This window comes from Giraffa tippelskirchi, chromosome 2, assembly GCF_054371585.1.
Source record: "Giraffa tippelskirchi isolate mGirTip1 chromosome 2, T2T-mGirTip1v1.2.pri, whole genome shotgun sequence".
NCBI classification, from domain to species: domain Eukaryota; kingdom Metazoa; phylum Chordata; class Mammalia; order Artiodactyla; family Giraffidae; genus Giraffa; species Giraffa tippelskirchi.
The window spans coordinates 171,906,579-171,923,442 of record NC_137276.1 but is presented as its reverse complement, the minus strand read 5'-3'; the positions used below and the strand labels follow the sequence as shown (position 1 = coordinate 171,923,442).

The window sequence follows — 16,864 nt, the reverse complement described above, 5'->3', positions numbered from 1 at the left end:
TTCTACTAACTTAGCCTACATTATATATTGGAACCTTTCTTCTTTTACCCAACAGCTCATTACATTATGAACATCATTCCAGGTCAATAAGTATAGATCTAAATCAGCATTTTAAATTTATGCTAGAAATAGTCTGTAATTTTAAACACATCACATAAACTATTTTATTGGCTCTATGTTAATTAAATTTAATTCAATTCAATAAACACTTATGGAGAGTCTGTTAGGCATGGCACTAGAAGAAATGATCTATCTAATCACTGTTCCCAATAGCTCTCAAAATCTTACTATTTATATAGCGCACATCTCCCATCCTCACAGGATATACCTCTCATGTCCTGGGTCTATATTCAAGGGTATTTTGTAGATATTCAGTGAATCTGGGATAGCATTGACAATCAACTCAGGCAATTTTAGGAAAAGTTTAGGGATTATCTGTAAACTAGCTCATATCACCTGTGAGTAATCAACAGTGTATTACAGTAACTTCTAACACTGGGGTCATTCAGTATCTTGCAGGGCAGAATAACCACGCTGTATCAGAAAGAATAAGACAAGGTTGCCAGTGAAAGATTGCATGGTTAGGAAATCCATCACATTTTATTGTCCCATTGAATTATGATGTGTCATCCTTCATCTCTTTGTAATGCTTGCACGTTGGCTCATAATATTCTGTCAGTGCTTAGTCCCTCAGTTGTTTAACCCATTCTATCTGTTTTTGCTAAATGCAGAAAAATGAGAAGTCTCTGCCAAGAGGAAGGTAGCACAATAATGGATAAAGGTTGATGGTTGCCAGAGAGACTTAATGTTAAAAACCATGTTGATAGTGGGAAGTAAATGAGGGTACTGCTTGAAGAATTTAGTTGGAATCCCATCCCAGCTCAAATGTTGAATTCCTGTTTATTCATTTACCTTTTTATGTTTATAATTTTATGTTTTCTATTGATAATTTATTTACCTTTTTTGGGGGTAATACCTCATGTCTTTGGAACAATACTGGTACCCTACAGGGCCTTTATGGAGATTATATGAATTGAGTCTTGAAAGCTCTCCAAACGTGCCTGAAAGATAGTTAAGGGCTCACTACATGCTAACTTTATGATCTTAAATTGTTTGCCAGCATTGATTATCCATGCTTTGTAATAGTGCCCATTGCCTTTTGTTGTTGTTGTAATTCAGCCACTAAGTTGTGTCCAACTCTTTGAAACCCTGTGGACTGCAGCTTTCAGGGGTCCTCTGTCCTCCACTATCATCTGGAGTTGGCTCAAATTCACGCCCAATGTGGAGAAGGAAATGGCAACCCACTCCCGTACTCTTGCCTGGAAAATCCCATGGACAGAGGAGCCTGGTGGGCTACAGTCCATGGGGTCGCAAAGAGTCAGACACAACTGAGCGACTTCACTTTCACTTTTCACTTTCATGCATTGGAGAAGGAAATGGCAACCCACTCCAGTGTTCTTGCCTAGAGAATCCCAGGGACGGGGGAGCCTGGTGGGCTGCTGTCTATGGGGTCGCACAGAGTCGGACATGACTGAAGTGACTTAGCAGCAGCAGCAGCAGCATGCCCAATGGGTCAGTGATGCTAAGTACCTCATCCTCTGCTACCTCCTTCTCCTTTTGCCCTCAATTTTTCCCAGAATCAGGGTGTTTTCCAGTGAGTCAACTCTTTGCATCAGGTGGCCAAGTAATTGGAGCTTCAGCATCAAACCTTGTAAAGAATATTCAGGGTTGATTTCCTTTAGGATAGACTGATTTGATCTTCTTTTTGTCCTAGGGATTCTCAAGAGTCTTCTCCAAAACCACAATTTTAAAGCATCAAATCTTTGGTGCTCAGCCTTCATTACAGTCCAACTCTCACATCCATACATGACTACTGGAAAACCCATAACTTCGACTACATGGACATTAGTGGGCAAAGTGATGTCTCTGTTTTTCAATAAGCTGTCTAGGTTTGTCATAACTTTTCTTCCAAGGAGCAAGTGTCTTTTAATTTTGTGGCTACAGTTACTGTCCACAGTGATTTTGGAGCCCAGGAAAATTAAGTCTGTCACTGTTTCCACATTTTCCCCATGAAAATTTTCCACATTTTGCCATGAAGTGATGGGACTGGATGCCATGACCTTAGTTTTTTGAAAGCTGAGTTTCAAGCCAGCTCTATTACTCTCCTCACCTCAAGAGGCTCTTTAGTTCCTATTCCCTTTCTGCCATTAGAGTGGTATCATCTGCATATCTGAGATTGTTGATATTTCTCCCAGCTTGTGATTCATCCAGCCCAATATTTCACACGATGTACACTGCACAGACATTAAATAAGCAGGGTGACAATATACAGCCTTGATGTACTCCTTGCCCAATTTTGAACCAGTCCATTGTTCCACGTCTGGTTCTGTTACTTCTTGACCCACATACAGATTTCTCAGAAGACAGGTGAGGTAGTCTGGTACTCTCATCTCTTAAGAATTCTCCACAGTTTGTTGTGATCCACACAGTCAAAGGCTTTAGCATATTCAATGAAGAACATGTTTTTCTGGAATTCTCTTGCTTTCTCCATGATCCAACAAATGTCAGCAATTTGATTTCTGGTTCCTCTGCCCTTCCTAAATCCAGCTTATACATCTGGAACTTCTCAGTTCACATACTGATGAAGCCTAGCTTTAAGTATTTTGAACATAACCTTACTAGAACGTGAAATGAGCTCAACTGTAAGGTAGTTTGAATGTTCTTTGGCATTTCCTTTCTTTGAGATTGGAATGAAAACTGACCTTTTCCAGTCCTGTGGCCACTGCTGAGTTATCCATGGTATATTGAGTACAGCACTTTCACAGCATCATGTTTTAGGATTTTAAATAGCTCAGCTGAAATTTCATCACCTCAAGTAGCTTTGTTCATAGCAATGCTTCCTAAGGACCACCTGACTTCACATTCCAGCATGTCTGGCTCTAGCTGTCTAGATGGCTTTAACACCATCGTGGTTATCCGGGTCATTAAGACTTGTTCTTCTATAGTTCTGTGTATTGCCACCTCTTCTTAATCTCTTCTGTTTCTGTTAGGCCCTTACCTTTTCTTTCCTTTATCATTCCCATCCTTGCATGAAATGTTCCCTTGGTATCTTTAATTTTCTTGAAGAGATCTCTAGTCTCTTCCATTCTGTGGTTTTCCTCTATTTCTTTGCATTGTTCATTGAAGAAGGCTTTCTTACCTCTTACCTTTCCTTGCTCTTCTCTGGAATTCTATATTCAGTTGGATATATTTTTACCTTTCTCCCTTGCTTTTCGCTTCTCTTTTTTCCTCAGCTTTGTAAAGCCTCTTCAGACAACCACTGTGCCTTCTTGTATTTCTTTTTCTTCCTGATGGCTTTGGTCACTGCCTCCTTGTACAATGTTACCAACCTCTGTCCATAGTTCTTCAGGCACTCTGCCTACCAGACCTAATACCTTGAACCTATTCATCACCTCCAGTGTACAATCATAAGGGATTTGATTTATGTCATACCTGAATGGCCTAGTGGTTTTCCCTTTTGCCAAATATTAAATGCTGAAATGAAACCATTTAAAACAAAAGACATAAATAGCTTCAGTCAAACATGTTCATTTGCTCACAGGATATTTCCACTTGGATATCCCAAAACTGTAGAAAAATAAATATGTTTAAGACTTTAAAATTCATGTTTTCAGTCCCTCTTGCACTATTTACCTTAATTTCTATGATTATCTTCACATTTTATCCCTGTACATCAGCTCATTATGCTCACCTCTTCCTCTTCCAAAGCTGTTCACATGTGCCAGTTGAGAATCTCTGTTCTGTGTTGAATAAAGTCTTTTACGCTTTTGATTAAGACCATTTCTTATTCTTGATATGTATGGCTTAACCAAAATTACCATGTGACCATCTTTTCTACAATTGCCGTTTGTTCTTCTCCTGGACTCACCACCTCTACCCCCTAACTCAAGGGCTGAGATGAGGGATCTCCTTATTCTGTGCTCTCCAGTTGGGCTTCAAATCCACTTTCTATTTCCACCATCTTTGAGGTTCCCTTTCTCCTCTTGTTGGTAATCATTTGCCTCCAGACAATACACTGGCTGACAGTTCCTCAAAGTCCAAGAAATGCTCTAGCATCATATTTCTTCAACTCTGGAATCTACCAGTGGTATCATTGCTTCTCTTTTATCATCATTTGAAATCAGACTCTCAAATCTGATATTCTCTCTCCCTCAGTCACACAGTAGATTTTCTTTCATATCATTTATGTTCCAGATACTTTGCTAAGAACTGAAGACAGAATGAAAAATACATCATAGTCTTTCCCTACCAGGTCCAGTTCCATCCTTCCTTCTTTTCCCTTCCCACGGAATGCACATTTCATCCTCATCATACCCTCTAGTCTAATAACCCTCATTATTCTACCAGTCCATTGATATGATTTTGCCTTAATTGACTGCATTATATCTATGATTGAACATTTCAGAAGTCAACAATAACCACAAACAAAGGCCCTGGACTCGGCAACATACCCATCTGCTAATACACACTGAGTTATTCTCGTAGATCTATAACATCCCAAGTGTTGTAGGAAGGGCATGCAAAAACATGCTGATGTAATATATACTACAGTTCATTTTTTGGCTTGGCGATTCTATTATACATTCTTCATTTGAATATTAAAGGCAAAAAAGCATAGGAATGTAAGATTAAATAGTTGGCAGTAGGATATAGGACCATGGCTTTGTGCCACGTACAACATAGGGGCCCAAGCCCTAGAACCGGGGCACAGGATAAAGCTGAACTGGCAGCCAGAGTAATGTGATTCTGAATCACCTAGGTGAATAAACTGAAGCTTCATAAATTTCTCCTCCCTGGAGTGAGAACTGTCCCAAAATCTGGTTTAGGGTAAGCTGACATTTTGAGGTGGGTAATGCTGAATATTTCTTTATAATCTAATCTCTTCCAGCCCACAAGAGTCCATATGACTCTCTTTAATTCTAACTTTGGCTTTAAGTACATACCACCTCTTATCATTATGCACTGTTTCAAAAGATTATCACTTGTATTCTTATATAATCTGTGAACTTCTGGAAAGCAGGCTCTGTAATTTACACTACTTTTTTATTCTTCTCCATTCCCAGCTATGAAGAGTATGAAGTCAACATATATCTAGTGAGTGATAGGACAAACTGGATGAACAGAATGAACAAAACTCTAAATATGGCTTCATCTGTTTTCATTTAGATGAATCCCTACATTATCTCAGGCTTCCCTTGTGGCTAAGCTAGTAAAGAATCTGCCTGCAATGCAGGAGACCTGGGTTCGATCCCTGGGTTGGGAAGATCCCCTGGAGAAGGGAAAGGCTACCCACTCCAGTATTCTAGTCTGGAAAATTCCATGGACTGTATAGTCCATGGGGTCACAAAGAGTCAGACACGACTGAGCGACTTTCACTTCACTACATTATCTCACTCTTGTCAGTGAATCTATGCATTCCTGCTATTTGAAAAGAGCTCACTCTTAGAGAAGGAAAAAAAAACCTATGTGCAGGCTGTATGTTGAAACATAATATACATCAATGAAGCTATAAGTAGCCAAAACTATCATTGAGAAACATGGAGAAATGGTCGACATGTAATTACTGAAATTCTCCATCATACATGTGGAAATTATTGATGCTGTATCATTACCTAGGTCACTATTCCTCCAATATTTCGGATTTAGAAAGCAATGTTTTCTCCCAATACCTCTCTCCTCACTGTGAACCCAAGCACGGGCACATTAATGATTTCTATTAGTCCTCTACAGCTGAACACTATATTTGATTTCCTAGTCATCTTTTCATTTGCATCTTATACATTTAATCTTGAAAGCAGGTGTAAGTCTGAAATAACATTCTCAAACCTAGAGAATATTTATTTCTTTTATTAGCAGGTGCCTCCATCACCTGGACTCCAACAAAATCATGGAACATAATCAATTATTCCTGCCAACCAGCATTTCTATTCAAGAGTTCCGTTACTATGTACAGTTAATACCTGGAGTGTGTGAGATCATTTCACTATAACATTTAAATAAATTAAATCTGACCAAATGTGATACTCTATAAAAGGAACAAGAAACAACTTAAATTCAATTTTGACTACAGTAGACCATCTGAAAACAAACTGGCAGTCTATGCATTTTCCATATGGCCCTTTTTTTGTAATTCATAACATATTTCAATGAAGTTTGGTAGATGTGCAGCTGCCATGGGAATTCCATACTCTGAGAAATATTAATATCAGGATCAGAGAACCATCAGTTTTCTGTATTATATAGACACAGCTGACCTTAGGAATATACCAAGGATTCATCAGTTGATACTATTGTCTTGGCTACCCTTCACAATTAGTGTTCAGGATGAGTCAGTCATCTAAGTGGAAATAAGACGATTTCACTGGTTCTCCAGGTAAAGAGATTATAAAGTTGATTATTAATTCTTTAGATTACATGAAACTTAGTAGAAATTAAAAAAGCAAACAAACAAACATAGATTGGAACTCAAAGTTACTTTTAGAAATTGGAGAAGTAGCCAAGTATAAATAGCAGATTCTAGGAATAAAAATGAGTAACACCGTTTAGGTCATACATGAATGGCCTAGTGGTTTTCCCTATTTTCTTTAATTTAAGCCTGAATTTTGCAATAAGGAGCTCATGAGCTGAGCCACAATCAACTCCAGGTCTTGTTTTTTATTGACTCTATAGAGATTTTCCATATTGAGCTGCAAAGAAGGTAGTCAACCTGATTTTAGTATTGACCATCTGGTGATAGCCATTTGTAGAGTCCTTTCATGTGTTGTTGGAAGCGGGTGTTTGCTAATGACCAGTGTGTCCTCTTGACAAAACTCTGTTAGCCTTCATCCTGCTTCATTTTGTACTCCAAGGCCAAACTTGTCTGTTACCATAGGTATCTATTGACTTCCTACTTTTGCATTCCATTCAACCATCTCAAATATTCTGTAGATATCATTCTAATGACAAAGCAAAGAGGAACTAAAGAGCCTCTTGATGAGGGGGGAAAGAAGAGTGAAAAAACTAGCTTAAAACTCAACATTCAAAAAACTGACATTATGGGATCTGTTCTATCATTTCATGGCAAATAGAAGGGAAAAAGTGGAAACAGTGACAGATTTTATCTTCCTGGGCTCCAGAATCACTGCAGACAGTGACTGCAGCCATGAAATTAAAAGACACTTGCTCTTGGAAGGAAAGCTACAGTCATGTTTGACTCTTTTGCAACTCCATGGACTGTAGCTCACCAGGCTCCTCTGTCTATGGGATTTTCCAGGCAAGAATACTGGAGTAGGCTGTCATTTCCTTCTCCAAGGGCTCTTCCTGACCCAGGAATCGAACATATGTCTCCTTCACTGTCAGTGGATTCTTTAATACTGAGCGACCAGGGAAGTCCATGACAACCTAGACAGCATATTAAAAAGCAGAGGCATCACTTTGCTGACAAAGGTCCATATATTTAAACCTATGGTTTTCTCCAGTTACGTATGGAAGTGAAAGTTGGACCATAAAGGTGGCTGAGTGCTGAACAATTAATTGATGTTTTTGAATTGTGGTGCTGGAGAAGACTTTTGAGAGTACCTTGGAGAGCAAGATTAAACCAGTCAATCCTAAACAAAATCAACCCTGAATATTCATTGGAAGAATTGATGCTGAAGCTGAAGTTTCAAAATTTTGGCTACCTGATGTGAAGGGCACACTCATTGGAAAAGACCCTGATGCTGGGAAAGATTGAGAGCAGGAGGAGAAGGGGATTACAGAGGATAAGATGATTGGATGGCATCACAGACTCAATGGACATGAGTTTGAGCAGACTCTGGGAGATAGTGAAGGACAGGTAAGCATGGTGTGCTGCAGTCCATGGGGTCACAAAAAGTCAGACATGACTTAGCGACTGAACAGCAACAACACCGTTTATAAATGAAAATAAACTAAAGAAATAATGGAAAGACAAAACATGCAAATGCAGAAGTCAAAATTATTAGCCAAATAGCAATGCAGTCAAACATATTCATTAAAGAATTATATATCTGACATCTACTGAATATAAATATTTGATGTAGAAAAAGCTGTGATGCATGACTGGAGGGCTAAGGTTTAAGAAACCTGACACTCACAGTCCTGCCATAGCCAGACTAGCATACTGGCCAGATTTGCCCTACACAATAAAAGACAAAATATAATTTAGGAAAACAGAGATATGAGGATAATATTGACTGAAAATATTTGAGGAAAAATGTGAGATTTGGATTATTCATCCTCCAATTAAATATAAAAATATGTGGAGTTTTAAATTGTTTTTTATAAGAATGGTGATGAGCAGTTGTTTTCCATTATCGTAAAGAGAGACCATGAGAAAATACATCCAAATTTAAGAACAAATGATTTAAGAGCATTGTAATATTTCCCTGAAAAAAAAAATCAGTGTATATGATGAAAACCTAAGATTTATTCTTCTTCCACAGATACCATTAAAGGTAGGAAAGATGGTTGTTTCCCTGGGATGGATAAGAATAACTGATTAAAGATTTCAGTGTTTCTAAATCTCTTTGCTTTAGGTCTAGAGAAATAATACGTTGAAAGGAATGGTCAAGAGCTGAATGAGAAGTCTAAATACTTTTGGACAGGAGGCTAAGTAAACAAGATATCTTGTGAAATTTTCACCTTTAGGCCTCCAAGACATGAATCAGGTGATGTGGTAAGTGCAAACAGGTGATCTGTAAGTGCTAAGTGTGTAAGTGTGTAAGTGTGTAAAAAGACAAGATTAAAGAGCCTTCTGACAATGGCATGGCAAGCCATTCCCCACCTGCAGAGTCAAACATGGTATACCGAGGCTCCTCCACCTTAATTAAATAAAGGATGGCACTGGGAAATGTTGGCTATGTGGTGCTGACAGCTTCTGAGTGAACTGGCATCTTGCCTGCTGCTACTGACAGATAATTTTTTTCTCCAGGGAATCTTCACTAAGACTGGCAATTAAAACTGTTGGAAAGCAATCCAACATGGGAGACCCTGTTTCCTAATTACAATCTTCCTTTCTTTCCTTGGTGGGACCCCTACAGGCGTTAAAAAGATACTTATCTTACTCAAGAAGTCCACTGTGAACACATGGAGTGTACTTGTAAAGACTAAAGCTTGAACTGCACTAGTTTTCTGACTGTTATTGCAACGATATATACCATTACCTTATACCCACACCTGTATATTGTCACCTTGCTTATTTAACTTATATGCAGAGTACATCACGTGAAATGTTGGATTGGATGAACCACAAGCTGGAATCAAGATTGCCGGGAGAAATATCAATAACCTCAGATATGCAGATGACACCACCCTTTTGGCAGAAAGCGAAGAACTAAAGAGCCTCTTGATGAAAGTGAAAGAGGTGAGTGAAAAAGTTGGCTTAAAATTCAACATTCAGAAAACTAAGATCATGGCATCCGGTCCCATCATTTCATGGCAAACAGATGGGGAAACTATGGAAACAGGGACATACTTTATGTTCTTGGGCTCCAAAATCACTGCAGATGACGACTGCAATCATGAATTTAAAGGATGTTTGCTCCTTGGAAGAAAAGCTATGGCTAATCGAGATAGCATATTAAAAAGCAGACATATTACTTTGCCACCTAATGTCTATCTAGTCAAAGCTATGGTTTTTCCAGTAGTCATGTATGGATGTGAGAGTTGGATCATAAAAAAAAGCTGAGTGCCGAAGAATTGATGCTTTTGAACTGTGGTTTTGGAGAAGACTCTTGAGAGTTCCTTGGACTGCAAGGAGATCAAACAAGTCAATCCTAAAGGAAATCAGTCCTGAATATTCATTGGAAGGACTGGTGCTGAAACTGAAACTCCAATACTTTGGCCACCTGATGCAAAGAACTGACTCACTGGAAAAAACTGATGCTGGGAAAAGATTGAAAGCAGGTGGAAAAGGGGATGACACAGGATGAAACGTTTGGATGGCATCACCGATTCGATGGACATGAGTTTGAGCAAGCTCCGGGAGTTGGTGATGGACAGGGAAGCCTGGCGTGCTGCAATCCATGGAGTTACAAAGAGTTGGATACGACTGAGCGATTGAACTGAAGTGAAACTATGCCCTTGTGATCCGATAAGGGGGGCACTCCAGTTTGGAGGTGCACTCTAATAGAAGCTATTACAACCCATTAATTCCACAGGCAATGGAATTAATTTCAGAGCTACTCATTTTTCAAAATAATTGAATGGAGTAGAAAATATAAAAAGGCATCATGTGTAGTAAGGCTAGCAATCACTGTGAAGTGGTTCCTTCGCTTATACATTTATAGGGGGTGTGGATGTAGGTATGACTGCAGTGAGCCATGACATAAAACATGGGTTCTGGTATGCAATATGAAGTACACTGCTCTAAGAGATTATTAGGGTCTTCAAATTAAGGGGACATCTCGGCAGCTATACAACACTAAACAGTCATGGGAATAAACAAAATTGTCAGACATCAGCTGTTTCTAAAACATCTGGACACTTCACAGCATGTTGACAAAATATCTGAATGTCTAATTGTCTGTTCCCCTTCTCTTCTGGATGTTTACTTTAGTAAAACAAAGCCACAAGTTGTGGCTCAGAGATGTCAATTCTAGTAACAATTTCATTTACATTCTTAAACTACAAAGTATGCTCATTAAATTTCCTATGCTACTAAACTGCTTTCTCCCCTGGAATAGGAGAGATTTAAACACAAGAATTTAAAAGGAAATTTTATTAAATAAGTTATTTAAAGTTAAAGAGGAATGAAAAAATATACAAGTAACCACAGTCGGAGCTAATATACACAATAGGATATGATTTATAAATGAAAATGACACTGTGAGGGGCAATAAGTGGAAAATGAGAAGAAATCATTTGACTCCCTTCAGTATGTATCTGTTCCATTTCAATTATGGCAGTGTCTCATTGTGGTCTCCCTCACATCAAGTTATAAGTAAGTATGTCAATCTATGAGTTAAGATCAAGATATAAGAGGAGCATGCTGAGATATAGGCTTAATACTAACAATCACGATTAGATAAATCATGATAGATAGCTGTGTTCCTAAGAGAACACTTCTTTAGATAAGTAACAATTTCAACAAAGAAAAGGTTACTAAGGGAAAAATACAGTCTCAAAAAGCCACTGTCCAGATTGTAATGACGTTTTTCATTACAATTCTTGACAAAATTTGGGAAAAACTAAAATGAGAACTTCTCATTCTCATGTCTTCAGCATGCAATTTATTGCAATTCCAAGTTATTAATTTCACTTTCATTTCTAATTTCTGAAAAGTGAATCTATGAAAAACACACACAAAAAAGAACTCTTTTATTTAGTTCTTGAAGTATACTTTTCATGCAGCCCCCTCACCAGTGGTCCAAGGAGGTTGAAAGACGAGTTTACATCATCCCAGGAATTTCCATGGGGACTCTACAACAGATCAGTGGAGTAAGCGTAATGTTCAACAAGGAAAAGTTTTGGCTAAGCTAGAAGTTTACTTTCATAGACTCCTGTTGAGCTGTGCATGAACATAAACCATGAAATGCCAGAACTGAACAGATATAAGAACAGCAACAACAAAAACCAAAACAAGAACAACTCCCAATAAAAATAGGAGTAGTCATTGCTGTTGTATAAACCTTAATTTCAGATTCAGATAGAAAACATAACAAGGAAGTTGCCTTAGTAGTTAAAAAATTTAGGATGAATTATAAGACCTCTTCCTGGATGTTCCAGATTAATTATATGGCTAGCCTATAGTCTTCTAGGTTATTGGGTGCTTGTGAGATCTTACACACTCATCTTGTCAAGATCTAGTCACATTAGATTTGGGATAGACATGTTTCCCTGTTCCATGTAGATGTTTGACATGACTTGACTTACTAGTTTTAATACACAAGCAATTCTAGAACTGGTCTAGTTATACTAAAGAAGAAGTATATGATTCACCTGGGAAAACTTCATGAGACAACATTTTCTAACACCAAGGGAAATACGAACATGCTTTTTAAAAAGTAACCTTTGAATAGACTTTCTACTAAGATGGGAAAACAAAAGTTCTTGAGCTGAAGCAAAGCAGATGAAGCTTAAGACTTTTAGGAAATGACCTCTATAGAGAAACACTGCTACTAATGGCTACTCATGTGCCTCCCTCTATCCATTTGCCTAGGAACACTCTCCAGAGTCCAGCCACTAGGTTTATTCATATCCTGAGGCTATCGTAGAAGGAAAGTTTTATTGCACTTTCTGTGTAAATAAAATAAATCTTAAGAGAGACTGAGTAAGCATGTGTTCTAATGAGCATTCAGGTCAATTTTTATTCTATCTAGACTGGTTCTTCTATTTCTTTAACAAAAATGAAAGAGAGAGGCGAGTAAAAATTTAACTGAGTAGAAAAACACTTGGGATAGATAAAGCTTGGCAGTATCCCAAGGGGCAGTATTTTCTATAGAATAGTTCTGTCTCACGTGATACTTTCCAAGCTATTTTATTATCAGCACTAAAAGCCAGCCAAAGGCAGCTGCTCCTCCTAAGACCCCAGCATTTTCTATTCGACCTCCCACCTCCAGACCACCCTGCTGCAGGCCATAGAAGGAAATGAGCATGTCAGGCAATATCCCAGTGACCTGGAACATATGTGGGTCTCAGAAGGCAGTTCCATCTTCATGCACAAGTGCAACATGTTCCCTGGGTGGAGATCCACTTTCCCCCTTCAGGGAGAGGTGAGAAATGACCACCATTTCTCAATTTGTTTCATCAAACTTGCCCCAGGGCTTCCCTTGTGGCTCAGCTGGTAAAAATTCACCTGCAATGCAGGAGACCTAGGTTCTATCCCTGGGTTGGGAAGATACCCTGGAGAAGGGAAAGGTTACCCATTCCAGTATTCTGTCATAGTGAATTCCATGGACTGTATAGTCCATGGGATCACAAAGAGTTGGACACGACTGAGCAACTTTCACTTTCAACCTGAATGTACCTGGATTGCAATTTTTTTCTTAATTTTATTGCCAGTATATTCATAAAAAACCACAAAGATTCCTAATAATCTCAGGTTATCTATAGGGAGAACAGAAAAGTTTGACAACTAAAACAAAACTGAACTGTTTCAAAGTCCTGTGCACACTGCCAAGCAAAGTGATACCTATTCAGACCTCACGTGTGGATGATGTTTTATTCCATTGTCTACAACAGAACTTGACTTGTCTGATTCAGGGTAGGAGGCAAATGACCACCAACAGGGATATCTTCAGAGGAGATTTGTGATGTGCATTGGCTTTCCAAAAACAATCAAAAATGATGCATGCTGAGAACTGCTGTCCTGACTTCTACAAGAAATAAGAAAAAAGTTAATTCTGCATGATGGAAAGAGGGAAAAGCACCTGCTGCTCCAGAGGACAAGACTGGCTGCAAACCCCAGTGGAACTGTGGGTTTCTATAAGGGTCAACAGCTTCTACTTTCCACCATCCTTCCCTGTCTCTGCTTCCTCTCTTCCACCAAAATGTGCAGCTGCCGAAGCCCAGAGTCAACTGTGACAAGGGCAGATGCCAAGAACAACAGGGACAGCAAAAATATGTTAATGATGCTCTCAATACTGCCAGTTCTTCAATTCCATTCAATTATCTGTACTTTTTCTCCTGATTTCATCACTTCAGGGCGTTATTTATCAAGTGCTCCATAATTAATCAGGCACCAAGCCTGACTGTGCTAATGAGACTCTATTTACAGCACCCCTCCCCCAAGTTATTCTCCACCCAGAATCCTCACTCCCACTGTATAAAGCTTCTTTCTCATTCTCCTTCCTACAGTGGCCTTGGGGCTTTTGAAATGATCCCCAACAACCAGAGGAGCTCCTCCTGACAATTTTAAGGAGAATTAACATATTAGCAGTATCAGTTCTGTACCAGTTATCCGTCATTACTCCCCTGAAGATAGGAACTTGCTCTGTTCATAATGAGTGACTCATAAATCCAATGTCCTTCACCTTTTTCCTTTCCCATTTTCTCCATCCCACCTCACTTAAAGCTCTATCTGTGATTCACAGTTCCACCACTATCCCTCTTTATATTTTTATTCAACTTTGGGCTATTTTTCTTTTTTTTCCCCACTTCCTCATGTTCACAGATTTGCAAATATTCATTCTGTTGTCCCTTTCCTTTTAGTTCTCCTATATCTAGGAGAAAATATTTGAGGATTTGTAATTCTTCTTTCTCAGTTCTTTGTAGAAGCTTTCCCTGAGTTTTTGGGACAGAATCTACCAGGGGGAAAAAAAAACAGAAATAAAGAAATGCAAGTGGACACTAATTCATGACTATTGTTTTGAATTCTAACTGAGGTGAAAGCAACACAAACAGTGGAAATATTTGGGATACATTAAGAGTTGGGACTAGAGAAAGTAGTGATGTCAAGATATGTATCTGGAATCTGGAAATTACCTGAAGAAAAGAGAAGAAAGGACAGGTACTTAGGGAAACAACTAAAGAACAAGTGGCTGAGCACCAAACTTGGAATATGAAGACATCTAGTAGGTAAAGCAGGCTAGAACTAGAGGAAGCAGGAAGACAGTAAGAGAACCTGAATGGAAAAGTACATTATCATAGAAGCCCAAGCAAAAGCAGTTATTGGAACTGTATACAAATATTCTATCTCTCCTTTTAAGTATAAGACAGTCTTGTTTTCCTGCCCACTTTGAAGTTAGGAATGATCAAGTAATTTGACTTGTTCAATAAAATGTGAACAGGTTTCAAGCGTGTCACTTCTGGCTAGAAACAGTACGCACTTGCATGCTAAGTCATTTCAGTCATGTCTGACTCTTTGTGACCCTATGGACTTTATCTCGTCAGGCTTTTCTGTCCATGGGATTCTCCAGGCAAGAATACTGGAGTGAGCTGCCATGCCCTCGTCAGGGGATCTGCCCAACCCAAGGATCGAACTCAAGTCTCTTTATGTCTCCTGCACTGGCAGGCAGGTTATTTACTACTAGCACCACTGGAAAGCCCAATAAGCAGTATAGAGCTTGTCAAAATTCTTTCCTCCTGCTATAGTGACTATGGAGATTATTAAGATCATAATATGCATCCTCCATCAGCCTGGATTCTTGCTTGATTATAATGTGACGAGTGCTCTAATCTCTAGTTTATATTGGACATGCAGCATAAGCGCAAGGGAAATTAAGCATTCTTTATACCCCCTGTATAAGGTCTTGTGGACCTTACCTGCTCTATAAAACCTCAAAAGGAGATCAATTCTGCAATCCAATATTTTCAGTTTCTACATTCAGGTGGCTGAGCACTACTAGGTAAAATAAGTACTCATATCACTACAACTCCTCAATCTGCAAAATCAGTGGGATCTCAACAACACTTTTATCTGAACTCAGATAGTTTCCTCCCTCATTTCCACAACAACTCTTCCAAATTTTAATCATTCTTCTCTAGATCCCTAAGCAGTCTCAGAAGAGCAACTGGTCTCCTGAATCAACAAGAGCACTAAGACTGTAAACACATTCTTCCATATATTTCCACTTGTCCCCTTTGACCCACTTAAATCCACCCATACTCATCCTTATCCTCTTTCTTTCAGTGTTCTAGAATGAGGTGTCCTTATTTCTGAGTAACAGTCCCTTCACCTAAGCACTGCCTCTTCTGGGACCTTACCCCACTACACAGTCCTCTGCCCATCACATTTGGTTTGTTACTCTTAACTGATTCCTTCCCCCTTTGGCCTATGAATCTACCATAAACACTGCTTGAAATTAAACCTTCCTCTAGTTTTCAGCTAATCTCCATTTCATTCATAGAAGACACAGGCTTGCTCCTAAACCCACTATAATCATACACCTACAATTCTACTGCAAATGATTCTTACTGGAATCACTAAAGACCAAATGATTGCCAATTATATGTACAAAATTAAACCTCTTATTTTTTTGTTGCAGTTAAAACTGATAAATTATTTATTGAAATTCTCTGGTCTCTTGGTGTCTTACTCTATATTATCATTGTTCTCCATGTGCCATTGTCCATTCTCTCTCTTTTTATATCATACTGATTATAATATTAAGAATGCTGTTGATGATCTCTAGAGTTCCCTTCTTGGCCAAGTGTTGTCACTCTGCAAAATCTCCATCAATCATTTCATCTGTCTACATTATTTCAACATTTCCAGGATGCTGATGACTTCTAAACCTAAATCTCTCATTCCAAATCTTTTCCTTGAGACTGAAATCCATGATCACCCAATATTCTATAGAGACCTCAAAGACAGTATGTCCAAAACTTAAATCATTTTTTCTTCCTAAACCCATTCTTCTTCTCATATTCTCTAATTTAATGGAATTGCCATCTATCCATTGACCCAAGACAAAATCCAAGAGTGATTCCAGTTTTTACCTAGTTTGCCAAAGTATACGTTACCCTGCTTTTACTTTGTAGGGCCTTACTTTCAGTGCATGCTAGCCTGATATGCTACTGCAAATCTCTCCTTCAATTCTGATGGACATCTTTGCTGGGTAGAACATTCTTGCCTGGCAGCTTTTAATTTTTCCTTTCAGCACTTGAACTATATCAATCCCACTTCCTTCTAACCTGGCAAGGTGTCTGCTGAAAATCTACTGACAGTCTTATGAAGGTTCCTTTGTATGTAAAAAATTGCTTTTCTCTAGTTACTTTAAGATCGACTCTTTAACTTTTAACAATTTAACTATCTAGGTATGAGTGTCTTTTGATTCATCTCTTTTTGGTACCTCGTGGGCTTCTTAGATCTGAGAGCCAAGTTAGGAAGTTTTCAGCCATTATTCTTGATTATACTTTCTGCCTG

At 38.7% G+C, this 16,864-nt stretch overlaps 1 long non-coding RNA gene across 1 annotated transcript in view; it reads right to left on the bottom strand.

Annotated features, from left to right (window-relative positions):
* Positions 1-16,864, bottom strand: part of LOC145538973 (uncharacterized) — a 312,149-nt gene that overhangs the window by 172,384 nt on the left and 122,901 nt on the right. The window lies entirely within an intron of this gene.